Source organism: Pelodiscus sinensis, chromosome 6 (genome assembly GCF_049634645.1).
Source record: "Pelodiscus sinensis isolate JC-2024 chromosome 6, ASM4963464v1, whole genome shotgun sequence".
Taxonomy (NCBI): Eukaryota; Metazoa; Chordata; order Testudines; family Trionychidae; genus Pelodiscus; species Pelodiscus sinensis.
Genome location: NC_134716.1, coordinates 47,762,019 through 47,781,180, shown reverse-complemented (window position 1 = coordinate 47,781,180; position 19,162 = coordinate 47,762,019).

The following is a 19,162-nucleotide window of genomic DNA, read 5'->3' as shown; positions in this document are numbered from 1 at the left end:
TAGCCTGCCCAGAATCCGGGACCCCCGAGGCACCCCACAGAGCCGCTCACCTGTGTCATCCAAGGCCGGGGAGGCGTCCACATGTGAGTACCATCGTGCTCCCCTTATGTGTACGGGGGGCTGGGGCGAGAGGGAGCCCAGGGACCATGCGCCTGGGCCTTGCCCACCACGGAGCAGCAGCTGGGGATCGTGCAGGGGCCCTGGCCTTGCAGAGGGGAGCTGGGTTTCATACACCTGGGCCCCTGGGGTAATTGACCGCTGGTCTTGTTTCACCACAGCCGCAGCACCTGGGACTGCAGGGCGCACCACCCCGCCTGCAGCAGCCGCCTGCGCCCGGGCCAGCAGGAGAGCCAGGAACCAGGAGGACTACCAGAGGCGGCATCTCCGGTTCCTGGACCGACAGCTCCGTCTCCAGGACCACTGGGTCCAGAAGGACCTGAGGCTGCGCCGGAGGAGCTTGGAGGCACTGGAGGAGCAGGGCCGTGCCCTGCGAGGCCACCTCCAAAGCCTGTTCGACCGCTTCCCAATTCCTCCTGCTCCCCCTCCTCCTCCCCCGTTCCCCCTCCTGCCCCCGCTCCTGCTTCCTCCACACCCCCCATCCCTCCTGCCCTACCCTCCACAACCATTCCCCACCAACGCTCCTGGACACGCAGTGTTGCGAGACAGGAGAGGCAGCCGGACCCCCACCCCTGAGCTTTCCTTTCCCTTCCTCCCTTCCCTCCCCTTCCAGCTCCCTCGTCCCAGGTTTCCCCCTCCCCTCTCCTACCCTCATTCCTCCCTCCCCCCCCCCACTTATGTGAAATAAAAAGAAGTCTTTGTTTGAAAAACAGGTGTCTTTATTTGACAGTAGGTAGGGAGGGGAAAGCGGAAGGGGGTAGGGTGGAAGAAGGCCCCAGTGGGGCATGCAGGGAGAGGTCAGTCCTCCTCCTCCACCAAGAAGCTCTCCCGCAGGGCTTCCCGGATCCGGATGGCCCCCCGCTGGGCTTCCCGGACGGCGGCGGTGCGGGGCTGACCGTAGTGTCCAGCCATGCGGTCAGCCTCAGCCATCCAGGCTGGCAGGAAAGCCTCCCCTTTCTCTCACATAAATTGTGGAGCACACAACATGCTGCCACCACGGGAGGGATGTTGTGCTCGGCCAGGTCCAGACAGGTGAGGAGGCATCGAAAGCGGGCTTTCAGTTGCCTGAAGGCCCCCTCCACCACGATGCGGGCCCTGGTCAGCCTGGCATTGAAGGCCTGGCGGGAGGGATTGAGGTGCCCCGTGTAGGGCTTCATCAGCCACAGCTGCAGTGGGTAGGCGGCATCCCCCACCAGGCACACGGGCATGTCCATGTCCCCGACCCTGATGTGGCGGTCGGGGAAGAAGGTCCCGTCCTGCAGCCGCTGGCACACGGAGGAGTTGCGGTACACCCGGGCGTCGTGTGCTTTGCCGGACCAGCCCACATTGATGTCCGTGAACTGTCCCCGGTGGTCACACACGGCCTGCAGGAGGATGGAGAAGTACCCCTTGCAGTTCACGTAACGGGACACCTGGTGTTCCGGGGCATGGATGGGGATGTGTGTCCCGTCGATGGCCCCCCCACAGTTGGGGACACTGAGGGTGCCAAATCCCCGGATGATGGCGTCCGGATCGGCGAGGCGGACCACCCTGCGGAGCAGCACCCGGTTGATGGCCTTGACCACCTGTGGAGAGAGACACAGCAAAGCGCCAATCAGTGGGGCGCCCGGGTGGCTGGGAGCATTCGTGCCCTGGCAGTGCCCCGTGCCCCACTCCCGGAAGCAACCCCCCTGGCGGCGTGTAGTACGGCCGGGAAAGACCGACCCCTCTGGTGTGGGGCGCTTTTGCCTCCTCCCGCCCCGCCTTTGTCCCTGGGGAGGCCCATCCCCTCCTTGCAGTCCCCCTCCCCCCCTGGCACAGTGGCCGATGAGTGCCATACCTGCATGAGCACCGCTCCGACGGTGGATCTCCCCACGCCAAACTGGTTCCCGACGGATCGGTAGCTGTCCGGCGTGGAGAGCGTCCAGAGGGCGATGGCCACCCGCTTCTGGAGGGGGATGGCGGGCCTCATGCGAGTGTCCCTTCTGCGCAGGGCAGGGGCGAGCCACTCACAGAGCTCCAGGAAGGTGTCCCTCCTCATCCTGAAGTTCTGGGTCCACTGTCGGTCTTCCCAGCGCTCCAGGATGATGCGGTCCCACCAGTCGCTGCTGGTGTCCAGACGCCACATGCGGCGGGGCACGCCGGTGCCGGGGCGCCGCCGCGGCTCCTCCACGGCCCCCAGGGCGGCCAGGTGGAGAGGCAGGGGGCTGACGTGCACCAGGAGGTGCCAGGCAGCCTCGAGCCATTGCTGGCAGGCTTGCAGCAGCAAGTCCAGAAAGTGCACCAGAAGGTGCAGGGCAAGCTCTGGCTCCATGTTGCCACCTGCAGCGGTGTCCCCGAAGGGAAGCACCGACACACACGGGCGCAGAGATCAACGCTTTGCTGTCCCTCGGCGAGGTTGGCAAGCAAGCAGGAAAAGCTGAGAACCGGCTGTCCGGGGGGGGGGGGGGTCCCTTTAAGCATGAGCCTCAGATAGCCTCAGACAGCAGCCACACAAAGCAACTACTGACCTGATGCCCTGCCAGAACCGGTTTCAGCTGCCCTTAAATGTGCCCCTGCGTCCAATCAGTGTGGACGCACTAGTTCGAATTAGCAAAACGCTAATTCGAACTAGTTTTTAGTTCTAGATGCGTTAGTTCGAATTAGCTTAGTTCGAATTAACTAATTCGAACTAAGTTAGTTCGAATTAGCGCTGTAGTGTAGACGTACCCGTAGAGACTACTCATATTCTCTCTGGTAACGGTAAGATTATTACAACTGCTATTGTAGCATTGATTTACTTTTTTCATTTGCCCTTGGAGACAGAGGGGAGTTCTACTATCTCTCTACACAGCAGGTCAGTAGCAGTAGTGGGAGCTGAATACAAGAACCTTAGGCACAAAACCATAATTGTTTTCTAACCCAGCCCACAGATTATTTTGTTAATATTTTAAATTGTTTCCCAAACATTGGAAAGGAAATCATCCATTAGGAAAAATGAATCCCAGTAGTGTTTCCCTTCATCCCACCTGGCATTGCTAATAGCATGTCCATATTTCAGAATTCTCATTAATATATCATTTTAAATTTCATTTAAACAGGTATTTAAATTTTCATATTAAAGAACAATGTATATTCATCACTAGATGTTATTACATGATGGCTCATGCACATTGTTTTGTTATTTAAAATGGAAATGGAACATTACTTTTCCAATTGGTAGTAATTTTACATAACATTTTGTAAATTATTATTCTAAGCACTCACTCCCTGTTCCCCGCTAGGAATGCTGGCCAAGGTCCTGTCAGGTGTTACTGTCTTGAGCTGACTGGCATCACTGCTCACCTCCCACCCAAATGTTCCAATACACCTCCCCTAGCAGGGCATGTCCCACAGTTAGAAAACTGTTGCTCAAAGGAAACCTGTATAAAATAAAGTGTCCCCTAAATATACTTAAAAAAAATCAGTTAGAAAATTGATTTTTTGTAAGGTCAAATGAGGAGACAAAAAACTAAACACCACACAGAAAGCAGGAAATTGAAAGGGCTACGTTTTAAAAGACTCTGTTCCAGATCTGCAGATAAAAAGCTTTGTGGTAACAATTGTTACTTGAATATTTAGTAACAGTTGCATCTGGTTGCACATGCAACATGGTAATTGCCTATCTAATTACATGTTTTTATATATAAACACAGGATTTTTCCTGTGTGAAGGGAAACAACCAAAAAGACATATTTGTTAACCTGCTGAAAATCTTACTCCGAGGGTAAGTGTGCTGCATGTTGGTTTCTGTTTGTGTGTTTGTTGTTTAATATGGCTATTTTAACAGTGGTAAAAATCAACAAGATGGTCAACAAAATGTCTACCCAGCAAGAAGGAATCCAGCTTTATTAACAGTTATGGAAGCAGTTGACCAGATGCTGAATCTGTTTTTATTTAGCAAATATAGAGCTGTCTATGTGAGATAATATAAATAAGCATTGTGGGTTTCCTTTAAAGTAGCCAACCTACCCCTCCCTCCCACACAGAAAAGACTGAGACCTGCTTTAAAATAAGAGTAGAAGAAATCAAAGAACTAGTAAGCATGCAATGAGGCTGACATAATGGAGACACAGGCTCCAGTTAATTGTCCCCTATGCTTGGAACTTGCTGCAATTGCCTTAATGAAGTTTAGTTTAATTATACGGTATGAAGAACAAAAATAGACATCTATAAACATAATTTAAGTACATCTGATTTACAAAACAAATTCTAACCCCAAACTTTGCAGTTTGGATGATACACTGGATTTTATAGTTCAAGGTAATACTTGATGCAGCAAGATTTTTCCAGAGCACATTGCAACGTGTGTACCAAAAACATTCTGATTATACGGTTGATATTTGCAGAGGCTAAAGCAGAGGTGTTCATTTCAAGGACTTTTATGAGCGAAGACCTCGGAAATGTATAACAGAAATTGAACAAAGGACTATTTTCCTGTTAACTATGTAAGCTTATAATTTTGTCCCTAAGAAAGTAAGAATAGTGCACTGATGAGCATGCATAGGGCAGATAGCGTTGAGGTACACTGGAAAAAACAGTAAGGGAACATAGCTCAGAACCTCCTAATCTATTATGGTAGTGAAAAAGAATAATCCATTTCAAATAACTTAATTTAGCCTCTTCTTGGTCTGTAGTTATCCATGAGCAGTTTATACATTTTCCTGATTAATTCTTTATTGCATTCATTTTTGCAGCAGTCTCATGACTGAACAGGAATCACTCGTGGTGAGTAGATTGTATACACATAGTTCTTTGCTGTGTATTTGATATTCTAAATTCAAACTGACTCTGTTAGGGTATGTCTACACTACCACCCTAGTTCGAACTAGGGTGGTAATGTAGGCAACCGGAGTTGCAAATGAAGGCCGGAATTTCAATTTCCCGGGCTTCATTTGCATAAAGCCGGGCGCCGCCATTTTTAAATGTCCGCTAGTGTGGACTCTGTGCCGCGCGGCTACACGCGGCATGGACTAGGTAGTTCGGACTAGGCTTCCTACCATGAAACGAGGAGTAACGGTAGTTCGGACTAGGGTGGTAGTGTAGACATACCCTTAGTTTTCATTATATATAAGCCACATGGTATTGGTTTTGTTCCCTAGTTAAATGAATAGGACATTTGCGTATGTCCAAACTGCAGTCCAAGTTGAGGTTGGAGTACAGATAGAGATATATATGCTAGCCTTCATAGTGCTAACATGGCCAACTAGAGATGGTAGTATAGAGGCCAGAGCCAAGCTTCTGCATGGGCCGTCCAAGCATGCTAAGGAACCTGGGTACATACTTAAATTGTAACACTCTTAATTTTGTATGGCAGAACCTCTCTTGAGTAACCAAGGCAAAAAGTGGCAATTCTTTTTGCGTATTTTGTAATACAGAAGCATGAAAAAGGCTACAAATCAGACTCATTTATGTGTGTGATGTGATTTAGCCAGATCTCTAGAGATGAAAGGCTAATGCAGTAACCCGTTATGAAATCTAGTCACCAGAGGCAAAGAACTCTTTGGAAGCGGAGGGTCACAGCACTATTTTTGGTAGATTTTCCTCAGATGTTCTTTACTTCATTATATGTGTCCACAGATTATCTACCATTCAGGAGTTTACCATATATGGAAAATCAGTTACTCAACGAGGGTCTAAACTCTGCAGGTGTCCAGCATAACTGCGTAGCATAATGCTCCTAGTTTATGAAGGACCTAATACAAATAACACATGCAAACTTCCTCTATTTTGTGTCCATCACAGTAAGGCTGACAACCTCCATGGGCCCCTAGAAAAGAGAGAGGCCTACTCTTTGCCCCTGGAAGGGGCAGGGCCTCAGGTGGAAGGGGTGAGGCTGGGAATAGGCAGGCTTCAGCACCTTCCAGAGAACACCTCACCCAGCCCTCAGTGCTTCCCGGAGCACATGGCATGGTGCTCCAGCAGTGATTTAAAGGGCTCAGGCCTCTGGCTACTGTCTCAGTAGTGGTGGCCAGGAGCTCTGGGCCCTTTTGTATCACCAGACCCCAGAACAGTTGCCCCTTTTGTCGTCGTCGTCCCCATCCCATCCCTCCCCATCCACAGACCTGTTCCACCACCACCCCTAACACTGCTTACCTACATTACAACATCCCAATCAGTGCCACATGCCTGCCCATGTCCCTTCTTCCCTTCCCATCCAGGCTGTGGTGAGCTCCCTTCAACTGTTTGTGAGTCCAAAGAGTTGTTGTGGATCCTTTGTGTAATCAGAGAAGCCAGGAAGTAAGCCAAAAAGCCAATTTTCTAACTGAAGGAAAAGTAATTAGCACCTACTGGCTATGGAGCCAGAGGGAACTGTAGAGGTTGAATCAGCAATAATGCTCTGGATAATTAGTCAGGTATCCTGGGAAGTCCTCCAAAAAGTGGTGCTCTGTGCAGCTGCATAAGCCGAATCCCACCACAGCTGCACAAGTCATCTCCCTTTCCCCTCTGCTCTCATTTTACAGGAAAAGCATTTTGCCATTGCCATACCACACTTCTAGAAGCATACAGGAACTTCTTCACTACAGTGTTGATGAAAAGGCACATCAAAACCAGCCAAATAGGATGTGGGCTAGATTCCGAAAATTATCTCTGCCATCGAAGCTCAGCCCAAAAGAGCCCAAGTTTTTGCAGAGACAGAACTGCAATGCACTAACATTTGTTTAATTGTCTGAATGTCATTGATCCACTGCACTCTGGGCTCTCACTTATAGGCAGAGTTTGTGCTTTTTAAGTCTTTGGGTTCCCATTTGCCTTCTTCCAATCACCTTACACGTTAACTTATACCTAAACCTCTTATCTGCACCACTGAATAGCTGCTTAAATTTTTACTCCTAATTAAGTTTGGGTTGGAAAGAGAGAGAAAAAATAAACCAGACAAATTTTCAAAATGCCTGCAACATGGCCCCTACATTTGCACACCAAGTTTGTGGGTTTCAAATAACTTGGCTTTTCATGCATTTGATCACACAAATGTAGGCAATCATGTGATTAATTATCAACTTTTATGCACAAATATCATTTTCATACACAGCTAAATTTCTGGGAATGCAAAAAAAAAATACTAGGAACAATTTTAGAGACTGCTTTTGAGCATTGGGCCTTTAAATACCTGATCTTTCTAGAAGAGTTATATAGAAATTAATAGTGAGTCAGAACTTTTCTATAATTCTTTTAAAAATCTTGTACAATTAGAGATTTATAGTTCTGCTATAGAGTTTTACAGGTTGGCTTCAAAAAGCCAGTAGAAAGGCTGTATTTCTTGTTTAAATATTATAGGATTTTTGTCAAGCGGATCAGAACATTTTTGGCTAAATGCTTTTGGGTCAACATATGCCATTTTGTTTAAACCAAAACACTCTGAAAATACAACAAAGGTTTAAATGGGACAGTTTCTTAGATCCAAGTAGGTCTCTCTGGGAGTCTCTGAGAGGGAGCCTCACTTTTGAACCAAAAACAGAATGAAAATAAATGGCAAAACCTTAAATTGTCATGAAATGGAATTTTCATTTTTTTGACCAGCACTAATTTTTAGAGTGATTTCTACAGAGCCTATCACTCTCCACCATCTAGGAGCCTTGCATCCCATAGGAACCTGCCTTTGCAAATGAACACAAGAAACAAAAGTAAGTAAATTTTGCATCTCACCAACTTGCCAGTGTGTCTTGCTGTTTAATTATTTTTTTTATAGTCCCACATCTAAACTCTGCACAACTGCAAGACTTTATTTACTTAAAACCAACGCACAGTATCTCCATCATAGGTATAAAGGACACAGTGCCATCCATCAAAGACTATGCTGACATGTTTTGAGAATCAATGCTATATTAATTAATTACGCTCCCCAAGGGAACAAAGTATAAGCTCCAGAGGTCCAACCAAGCAGCCTACAGTGCTATTATTTAGAATTCTCAACAGCAAAGCCAAGTGCAGTGTAATTAGTACGACTGGAATTCCCAAGAAGATTTCTGGGGGGCAGTGAAATTGCAGATTATTTCATTTGATGGCTAATAAATCCTTATGCATGTACTATTTAACAGGGACCTTTTTTCGTGGAGTGATGTTTCATTAGAGATGCTTCAGCTGGGTAAGAGGGGATGCAAGAAGAAATCCTGCCTTGGACACCTTTTTAAACCTAAAACCAGGATAGTTTTTGGAGTAAATATTGCATCTGTTTGAAACGGAGGTTTTCTTTTGTACCCAAGATGTCTCCATGGTAGTTATTCTGTCTATGATTCTGACCTCCGCTATACCTCTTTGTATAGATATTTAAGCAATATAGTACTCAGTGTGTTATTGTTATAAGGACTAATGGACAGCATTGAGTTTTACAAGCAAATAAGTCAATATGATGGATACATAAGCAGTCCACAAATGGGCTGCATTCTGTCAAGTTAAACTGTAGTTCTATTTATTATCCCTATCACAATGTATAGTAGGTACAACTGGAAGTAAAACAGTAAAATAATTAGATAATAACTTAAAGGAACTTCCTGTTTATAAGTCAATTAACTCAGGATATGCTGTACTTAACCAGGTTAATAGGAAGTATCTCAGGTCATTAGTATTATGCCTTAATCTTCTTAAGCATCTCTCTTTTTAATAATCCTTGTCTCAGTGCCCCTTTCTCCCCTGCTCATTGCTCCTCCTGCTTTTGGAGGTAGGTCAACGACCAGTTATGAGTCAGTGGTGGCCAGATGCCCAATTTTGTAAAGACTTAAGCATGTTTCTAAGTATGTACATTGGAGTCAATGGGAATACCTTTGTGTATAAAATTGTGTGCACGCTTCAATGTTGGCAGGACTGTGGCTTGTGTATGTGTGTGGTGTTAGTGTAGGGATCTTGACCTCCATAAGCTCCCACTTTGGTTTCCAGTCATAATTGGAAGCAGAAGTTGCAAAAAAATATAGTGCGAGAAATTTCTCTGATCTAAATTTGAATCTGTATGTGCAATCAACTGATTTGCAGGTTTAGAAATATCACATTTTTTTAGGATAATAAATAAAGTTTGGGGAAGGCAATAAGGTGCCATCAAGTAATCAATTGGTAGTTTGTTAAATTCAAGTAATTTGGCTTAGCAAAAACATTACATTTAGAAGTCTTAGATAGGATGATAGACAAAGAAAAAGCGGTTCTAGTTTCAGGGATCAAATCTGAGAGTGTTAGGGACAGTTAAAGACAATTTAACTATGTTCTACATTTTTAGGACACAGGAATTTTTCCAAATATTCCCTTGAAATTTGAGTTCAGGCTTTCAGTTGTCAAATAGGCCTCCCTATCATAAATTGAAACAGAAGATGTTTTTCTTGTAGCCAGAAGTGTGTTACTTATTCCAGTTTAATTAAACTTCATTCAGTTGTGGTTTGGCTTTGTGTCTCTAAGTTTCAACTCTAACAGCTGCTTGACAAAAATCTCATTGTATCAGTAACAGCAAAAGATTGGAGTAGTGTCAAAATGTAAATGCCTGAAAAAGGGGATGCAAGAGGGTGACTAATTTCACTTGGCCTAAGTGGTATCAGTACTCATCCTTGAACCATAGGGACGCCGTCCTTGCATAATGACTGGTTTGAAGTCAGAGTGAGTTTGACATTCTGATAAAGAACTGTCAGTAATTACAAGACTCTGGTTGACTCAGACAATGCAGGGGATTCAACTAGTAAAATGTGATGGTATTTCAAGTCCACTCCAACATATTTGGAAAGTTTGAAGTTAATTCCATAAACTTAGCCAGTTGGCTGCCACTTGTGAAAATTCATCCTCTGATGTCTCTTGCATGTGAAAATGGAAAGCAGAAGCACCAAAGTAGCATATATAGAGCAAAGGCTGCTCTATTTATGCAGGAAAAAATTATTTAAACCTTTTTAACACCACTCCAAAGCCCCATTACTTTGTTGTTAAAGGACATGGGGAAATATCAGCACTTGTCCCCATATTATTGGTATATTTCACAAACAACTAAGGCTGGATTTTCAAAGGAATTTAGCAACAACAAACTTGGCCAGATTTTCAAATGACATCAGCTTGTAGGGTAGCAAACTCTTGAAAAAAAATCACTCTACTATGAGTGCTGAGCACTTGAAAATATGCCCAACATCCCTTTTGAAAATCTAAGCCAAAAGGAATTAAGCTTCACAGCATCTATATGTCATACAAGAGAATGCTAGAGTGCTTATTATCTCCATTTAAGAGATGGGGCAAATTATTGTTTTTTGAAAGGCACAAAAGAGAATGGGCACCCAAATACCCCTGAAACTTTATTTCTTTGAAATTATCCCTCTGAGTTGGAAAATGTCATAGAAAGGGTCTGGTAGAGCTGGGAATAAAATCTGAATTTCCTGACTCTCAGGCCAATGTCTGCACTATGGGCACTTCAGCAGCATAGCTGAGATGTTGTAGCCCTGTTACTGCAGTGTAGATGCAGACTATATCCACAGAAGGAGTTTTGTCATTGTAGGAACTCCCCCTCTCCATGAGCAACAGAAGGTAGGTCAATGGAAGCATTCTTCCATCAACCTAGCTGTATCTACACTGGCAGTAAAGTAGACATAGCTATGGAACTCAAGAGTATGATTTCTGTCTCACACACACACACTCCAAGCAAAGTAGCTATGTCGATCTAAGGCTATGTCTACACTGGGAAAGTTTGGCAATGAAAGTGCAGTCAGCATGCAAAAGTTGCCAAAAGTGAAAACAGATCAAACCCATTTTTCTGCCTCCCACTGTCCACATTTCATGGACACATTGCTAGCTCCCCTGTCAACAGATAGAGCAAAGCAATGTGGGTAGGCAGATCCTTGTGCTTCTTGGGATTCCTTCCTAGCTCTGTGAGCTCTCCATACTGTGGAATGTCAACGTAGCACAGCTGTATTTCCAGCTTTCCCCCTGCAGCAGCAGTCTGCCTGCCATTGTGTTCCTAGAGCAGGGCAGAACAGAAGCATTCCAATGATTTGCTCTTTGTTTGGTCCCCAAATGGAGCAGCTCACTCAGCTGTCAAATACTCCCCAGAGCTTTGAAAGGGGAGGGGCACATGCCTGCAGGGAGATTGCAAAACACTGAGCTGCTGTGCTATGAAGCAGCCTGAAACTGTCTGGGTGCTGAGGTGACTGGACTCTACAGACCTACTGGGACCCACCAAGTATCATAGAATCCTAGAATCTGAGGGCTGGAAGAGACCTCAGGAGGTCATCGAGTCCAGCCCCCTGCCCAACGCAGGATCAGATAAAACGTGCTGGGTGTTGAAATGCAGCAACAACTGGAGCATTTGGGTTGGGCAAAGTATTTTAGATGCTGAGCATACCAAAAAAAATTAGGTTTGCTAATATCAAATTCCCAAAATCATCAGGTTCTTCCCCCTCTTCTGTCTCATGAACACAGGTACTGTACAAGTCTTGCACGTAGGAGCAGGGTATTTCATTACACTTAGCCTTCAGGTATTTCAGTGTACTAAGCTCTCAGTCAAAACACCTGAAACTGTGTTCTAATCAGGTTGCATAATTTGGGCAGGATTAGGTTAGGTCAGCATTTCAATGGAAGACCTCTGCAGGAAATGGTTGTGTTGACAATTCAGTAGGTGGCAGTCTTCCATTTGAGTCAGTACAGAATCAGTGCCTTGGTTCAGTGCTAGGGCCTTTGGGCTATAGACCAGACTATTTTTCAGAAGCAATAAAGCAGAGACCTTGGACTCTTCTGGTAATTAAAATGTTCATGGTACTTTTGGAAAGAATAGAGGGTTAGTCTGGTGTTCTGGATGAATTCCAACTTGGATAATTACATTTCTGACTACCTAAATTAACCCTGTAAGTTCAGTTCCCATGGAATCCTTCTCTTTTCATCACCAGCTGCTGTTTAGCTGAGGGAACTACAGTGGGAGTTGAAAAGAGATAGGATCAAATCTCAAATCCTTACCTTTATAAGGAGGGTGCAGTTGCTGTGTTCTTTGGAAGTTGCAGCATGTATTTTGCCTTTCTAGGAACAATACTTTCAAGACCTCCCCATGAAGCCGTGTTGTACTTTCACACATTACACAGTGCAAAATTGGATTCTGCCACCACGTAGCTCCCTGAATTTGATAGGAATAAAATGTGATTAAGGACTTGAAGATTTATTCCTTTGTCTGGGCAGTCATCAAAGAGTTTTTAAATTCACCTCCATGGGGAACTATTATGGAGCATCTGCCCTTTACAGGAGTTTGGACCCAGTCTGCTCATAACTGCCTGATATAGACAGTACCTGCAGGCAGTTGACGGTGCTACATGACTGATTTGAGGGTTGAGCAGGGAGCCTAGAAGGTGAGGTCTCTGAGGAACCCACCAGAGTGAGGAGCTCAAGAGGAGCCCCTAGAGAGGAGAGCTTCCTAGCTGGGGAGCTGCAATCAGCAGGCATTGAAAGGGGCATGGTCTGAGCCCAACATCTCACAGACACTGTAGCCTAGCTAGGATCACCTGCTTCCTATGGAGAACAGTCGCACTAAATAGTCCTTCCTGAATTCCTACCTCCAGAGAAGGATCCAGAAGAGGCTAGAGGGTCAGAGGCTGGAACTGGAAATAAACCCTGGGGGGAGACCCCAGGTAGAGACGGGCACTGGACTCAGGGAGGGGATAAATGGATTCAACAACCTAATGATGCAACTGAGATTTTGAGTGAAAGTTTTGTTTATGTTATATATTGGCTTTTCTGTTACTAAAGAGAGAGAGAGAGAGAGAACATCAAGGCAAGGCTCATCTATAACCCCATGCTCCTCTGCAAAGGGGCGTCCAGGTCAGACTGCCATGACTATAGGGACAGTAAAACAATTTACTGAAAATTGACAGAGCAAGTTTTTGCAGGTACTGATGCTGGGAGGAAGGGGCATCTTTTGTGAGCATGGTTGATGGTGCAGCTGACTGGATTGGATGCAGTATGTATGGCCTACTTTTCAAGGTTGTGTGAAGACCATGAAACATGGAGGAAGATTGCTGACAAATGTCTCCTGTGTGTTGTGTTCACGATTCATTGTGATGAGACTTGGTGGTGCTTTGTACTGTGAGGATAAATACGTTACAAGTACTATAGCTCTGTTCGGGTTCATGAAGAATGTGCAGAGAGTCATTTGAGAGCTACGGGAAAGGCCTAATAAATCTCACAAACAATGTTGACTCAGATATAATTTAAAAACCCAAACAAAAAGACTGATATAAAATTGGAGGGAAAGGAAAACATAGTAATGCTGACCTAATATTATCTGCAGAGATTTACCAATGGCAAACAACAGACTCTTCTATAGTGTTTGTCGATGTTTGTTGCTAAAAACAATCAGTAGAGGAAAAAAAAATGGCAACAACCTGCAAAATAAATTAATTAATAAATCAAAGCACATTGCAGAGGAATTTACAATGCCTTTCTTTGTTCAGTAGGTGGCAAGGACTTACCCACATGTTCTTTTCCAGGACACATTCTCAGCAGTTTCAGGCTCAGTGGTTTTTCCTGTTAAACTGCTTGAGTCAATTAGTGTTTGATCACAAGCTAATTTTGTGACTGGCTTGAATGTGCTTCAGGTGCAGGAGTAAGTGCAAGCTCATACTTAAAACAATCAAAAGTTGAGATCAGAAAATCATTCACATACCTCCTCCAGCCCCATGATATAAGGGACTGGCCTGTATATAATACTTCCTGTTTCTGAGGTATTTTTGGCTTCTTCTTTCATGCCTCACAAAACTGTTTATAATCCACATTAACTGGGAAAAAATGCCATGGAACAATAACAATAAAGTCCCTACGAACTCCTCTCATCTGCTTTTCTTCAGTCAACACATGTAACTCTGCTGGAAAAGCAAACTGGCATCTATGCCTAGTTCAGAAGAACATTGCCTATATACAGTCCTAATTTTCAGGTATAGAATATAGGAAGAGGCCAAATCCAGGCTTTATCCTAGAGTTTCTTGCAATCACAGTTCTAGGACTCAACTCCATGGGACCCTGTTCTGCTTGAATAATGGTGAGATCTGTTGTTTAAAGAAAGCAAGCATCTATTCCCCTCATGGTATGTCTACACTGCAAACTTCACTTATGTCCACATTGCAATCGCATTCTTTCAGAAAAAAAATCGAAAGAACAGAGGGGTTTTTCTGAAATTGGCAAACCTCTTTCTATGAGGATGAAGCCTTTTTCTGAAAGAACTCTTTCGGAAAAAGGCATGTGTGGACAGGGAAGAGGGAGTTCTTTCACAAAAAGAGGAAAGAGGAAAAAAGCACAGGTGCTTTGGTGGCCACTCCGTCCATAGTAATCACAGCTTAAATGTGAGATAGCATCCATTCAGTGTGAAAGCTATCTTTCAAAAAAAGCAGATCGCTTTTTCGATGCGCTTTTGCTGTGTAGATGCTCTTTTTCGGAAGGAGTTTATTTGGAAGATCTCTGCTGGAAAAGCTTCTTCCAAAAAGAAGCCTGCAATGTAGACATAGCCTTAGTCAAGTAACCTCCAATACACTAAGGGTGCATCTACACAGCACTCTAAACACAAATTGCATATCTTATTTCAAATCTATTTTGAAATAGGCTATTTTTGAGCCATTCCTTATCCCTTATTCAATAAGGCCTGCCATGATGGCTAAATAGATCACCTGTTATTTCGAAAAATATTTTGAAATAAGAGGAGACTTGTGTAGATGCAGGGTAGCTATTTCGTGACACCTTTGATATCCCGAAATAGCTATGCAGTGTAGATGTACCCTAAGAGTATTAGGTATTTCTCCTAACTTGGATTTGGGTTTCTTGAAATTCAGCCAAATAATTCAGATGTGTGTTCCCTTAGACTTGCTAGTCAATATATTTCCATGTCTGATATTATTTCCCTGTGGGCTTGCAATGTGTTGCTACATGTAGAGTGTGTATGTCTTCTGTTCTGTTTCCTCATCCACCACGATACTATGTATTTCTGAAGCCCGTTTCTCAAAATGACTACATTTAAATAGGTCTCTACAAGTTGTGTTTAGCATATATCTCTGTAGCAGAGGGAAGATGTGGATTTTTGGTGAGGCCAATGTTCCCAAAACCATGCTACTCATTACTGAGCCACATGAGAATACAGATAGTGATTCTGTCACCTGAGAAGAATTGCCTGTTTTTAAAAAGTGTCTTTGTGCAATACTATGTCTTCCAAAAGACCAAGAATGATCAATTGTTTCATTGCTCTTCTGTTATATAATTTTAAACTAGAATATTTACCTGGTATTGCTCGGGTACTTAACTCAAAGAAGTTTGTTTTTTTTTCCTTTAAATCATTGTTCTGGGGTAGGCCTGCATGTTGCTGTTTTCATATTCAAAAGTTTCCACAATGAGTTTTCAGTGGAATACAACTCATTTTTTCCAATAGATCAGCATTTATTTTCTTTGGGCTAAAGCACTAATGTTGGATCTTAGGGTGTGTCTAGACTACCTAGTTTTGTCAACAAAAGTGGACTTTTGTCGACAAAACAATACCAGCGTCTACACTACCGCGGAGTTCTGTCGACATAACGTCGACAGAACTCCGCGGTTTTGTCGACGCTGGTATACCTCATTTTACGAGGCATAACACTTTCTGTCGACAGAACTCTGTCGACAGAAGGTGTTATTGCCTGTAACACTGCGTCCAGACTACGGAGTTCTGTCGACAAAGCGGCTTGCTTTGTCGACAGAACTCCATGTGTCTGGACGCAAATTGTCGACGGAAGTTTTGTCGACAGTATCTGTCGACAAAACTTCCGTCGACAAAACGCGGTAGTCTAGACGTACCCTTAGAGAAATCATAGGAAATTGCTACTGTACTCACTAGCAGACAACAAGCAAAATAACAAGGCCATTTTCTATCCCACATCTTGAAAAGTGAGGCCTATGCAACTAATACCTGGCTTTTTCATACTGAAGAATCAAAGTCTGTGATTTTAATAAAGATATATAGATACACAGAAAGAGGTGGTATAAAGTTGGTGATGCATTTTCAAAAGGTGTCTTAAAGAAGTCATAGACGTATAAAAGTGTTAATTCCTTTTCATGTGAGGAATTTGTCTAAATATAACTAGACAGAACTATCAAGTCTAACTCTTCTCGCTGATACCTGTGTAAATCAGTCATAGGTCAAAAAATCAATCATGCTGGTGTGAAATCAAAGTCAGCCTCTTTGCCCTTTATTCCTATCTATCTATCTATCTATCTATCTATCTATCTATCTATCTATCTATCTATCTATCTATCTATCTATCTATCTATCTATCTATCAGATTTGCGCATCTATCTGTCTGCCTGGGAGTCCATCCATCTGCGAGTCTGTTTGTTCAAGAGCTCCTCCTAAACGGTAAGAGTTAGGATCATGAAATTTGGTATGCAGCTTCCTCTTATCTTAACTTAAAACTAGGGCAGCGTTTGGTTGTGCTGATCAGAGGGACAGTTATACTACAGAGTGACCACTAGGGGTGGCTGAACAAAGAAGACAGTGGCCAGATGTGCTTGTGGCTGGTGCTTACCATTTTGCTGGCCATTGGCCCAAGTAAGTGGCCCACCTTCTGCAAACCCTTCCCCCGCTGGACCTCAGTCACAATTCCAGACAAAGGCTTAGGGGGTGGGAAGCCCCACTGGCCCTACCGCCATGCTGCCTCCAAGAACCATTGGGGCTGGGCAGCACAACTCCACCCACAGACACCCCGAGGAATGACAGCCCCGCCCCCCCCCCCCCCCCGCAGCACCACTGGGCCACACAGTGCACCTGCCTCCAGCCAGCCTGTGCAGCCTCCTCTCTGCCCCCCAGACCAGGAAGCACCTCCAAGGAAGATGTACATTTCCCTTCTCAGTTCGCCCCCCCCGCCCCGGGCCACGCATGAGGAGCACCAGCCTTCATGGTCCCCCCTCTGATCCTCAGATGGGAACAGGGATCATCAGCAGGACTGGCCTGTGTGGCTCCCACTCTGGCCCAGAACCAGGGGGCACCAATGGAGCTGGACTGTGCAGCTCACTCCTGCCCCAGTCCCATCACCATCCCAGTCCAGGCTCTGGGGAGAATCCAGCAGGCAGGGTGTGCAGCCACCCCCCTCTACTCCAGGGACAAACTAGCAGGTGGGGTATGTGCTCTGTATCTTCCAGGCCTGCCCCGGGGAGAATATGGCAGCCACTCCCACCAATTGCCCCTCCTTACTCCCCAACCCTGACACTCACACCCCTCACACCTCTGGCCTCCTTCCCAGAGCCCCCCACATCTCCAAGGCCCTGCCCTGACTCCTTCCCCCTCTCCTCCACACACACACCAGATCCTTGCTCTGAGGACCTGGTCAACACCAGGTAAGTCTCCAGTATTTATATAAAATGTTAAATCTGTGAAAATGTGACTAAGCTGCTTATGCCCTAATAAATCTGTTAGCCTCTAAGGCACCACAAGACTACTCATTTTTTGTTTTGTTTTTGTTTTTTCAGATACAGACTCTGAGACTTAAGCTGCAATAGTTACTTTGTGATGGAGATCCTGTTGGAGACCATGTTAGAATGCCCTGAAAGTGAATCAGATATCTCATGAGGCGCTCTCTCCCAAGAAACTCATTTCTCTGTAAAGATTGTGTCTGTTATTGCCCTCTTTGGCATTCACAAACTCTGCCTTTATTTTGCTGTAAGCTAGGGACCTAGGTGTTAATAAAAGGTTTAGGAGAGACATCAACAGCACAATCCAGACTGGCCGATTTTAATGTTTCTATGTTCGTCATTTTTTCTTATGACTAAACCAGGTTAGTCCCTTTGGATTTTCTTTATGCTTTTTTTTAAATTGCAGAAGCCAAACCTACCCACCCACCCACCCCAAACCCTAAGTTGTGAGTGCTCATGTTTTGCAGAATGTGCATTTTCACTAACAGCCACTATGAAGATAAGTGCAGGAGTTAAATCCACAACTCACTTCTTTAACTTCCTGTCTTCTTAAAATCTAAAAAAACATTAACAATAAAAATAAAAACTCCTATGGAATTGGTAGAAAATGCTACAAGTTAGAACTTTTGTGCCACAATATACTAAGTAACCCCACCCCACAGAAGGTGAGAATGGTGCTGATCCCAGAAAAAATGAATTTTGCTTATTTGCTTTTAAGAATTAGCCAATTTTGTCTGGAAAAATATATTAAATTCTGTAAATCAAATCATAATAATCTTTGCGTTTTAAGATGGCTTCATTAAATTCCATGGTCTTTTAAAGGATCCTTTCTTAGCAAAGCAGCAGTCTAAAACAATAGCTTCATTCAAATATCTGTAGTAGAATTAGCTTGAGTCTTACATGCAATTACCTTATTAAATTACCTGGTGCCTTCTGGTATTTTGCTTAGCTCTGCTATAATAAAGAAGAAATGCAGCTGTTTCTTCAGGCTGGAAATTCATCCAGTTTTTTTTTTTTAATTTGCTGAGTGGAAACTTAATAGTGAGCTATACAAAGCCCTCCTAACACTGAGGGAAAGGTTTATTTTTAAAAATGGGTGCCTAAAATGTTAGTCTCCTAGGGTATGTCTACACAGCACCCTTAGTTCGAAATAAGCTACAGAGTTTGCGCAGCACAAATTGTGTAGTTTATTTCGAGTGTATTTTGAAATAGCTTATTTCATAATTTGGCGCTGTCTACAGAGCCCCCAGTTTTGAAATAATTTACTATTCCAAAATGCATCTTAGCCCTTGTGGAACGAGGGTTACCAGGACATCAGAATAAGCCACCCGTTATTTATTTCAAAATAAAGATCTGCTTCAATAGATGTGGAAAAGCTATTTTGGGATACTTCCAGTGTCCCAAAATAGCTCAGCAGTGTAGACGTACCCCTGCATCCTTACGTAGATGGCTAACTAAAGCCAGGTGTATGTTAAAAAGTTAAGTCAACCCAGCTATGTCGATTCTGGTTATGAGAAATCTACACCAATGTACCATTGTTTAGCGAATATAACTCGCACCCATGTATAACCCACGCCCGTGTATAACACGCACCTGTGTATAACCCATGGTTTTTCTTTTTTGGGTAAAAGAACCCTTAGATTACCCACAGACATATATAGCCCGTGGGTCCTGCATTCATCCACTCACC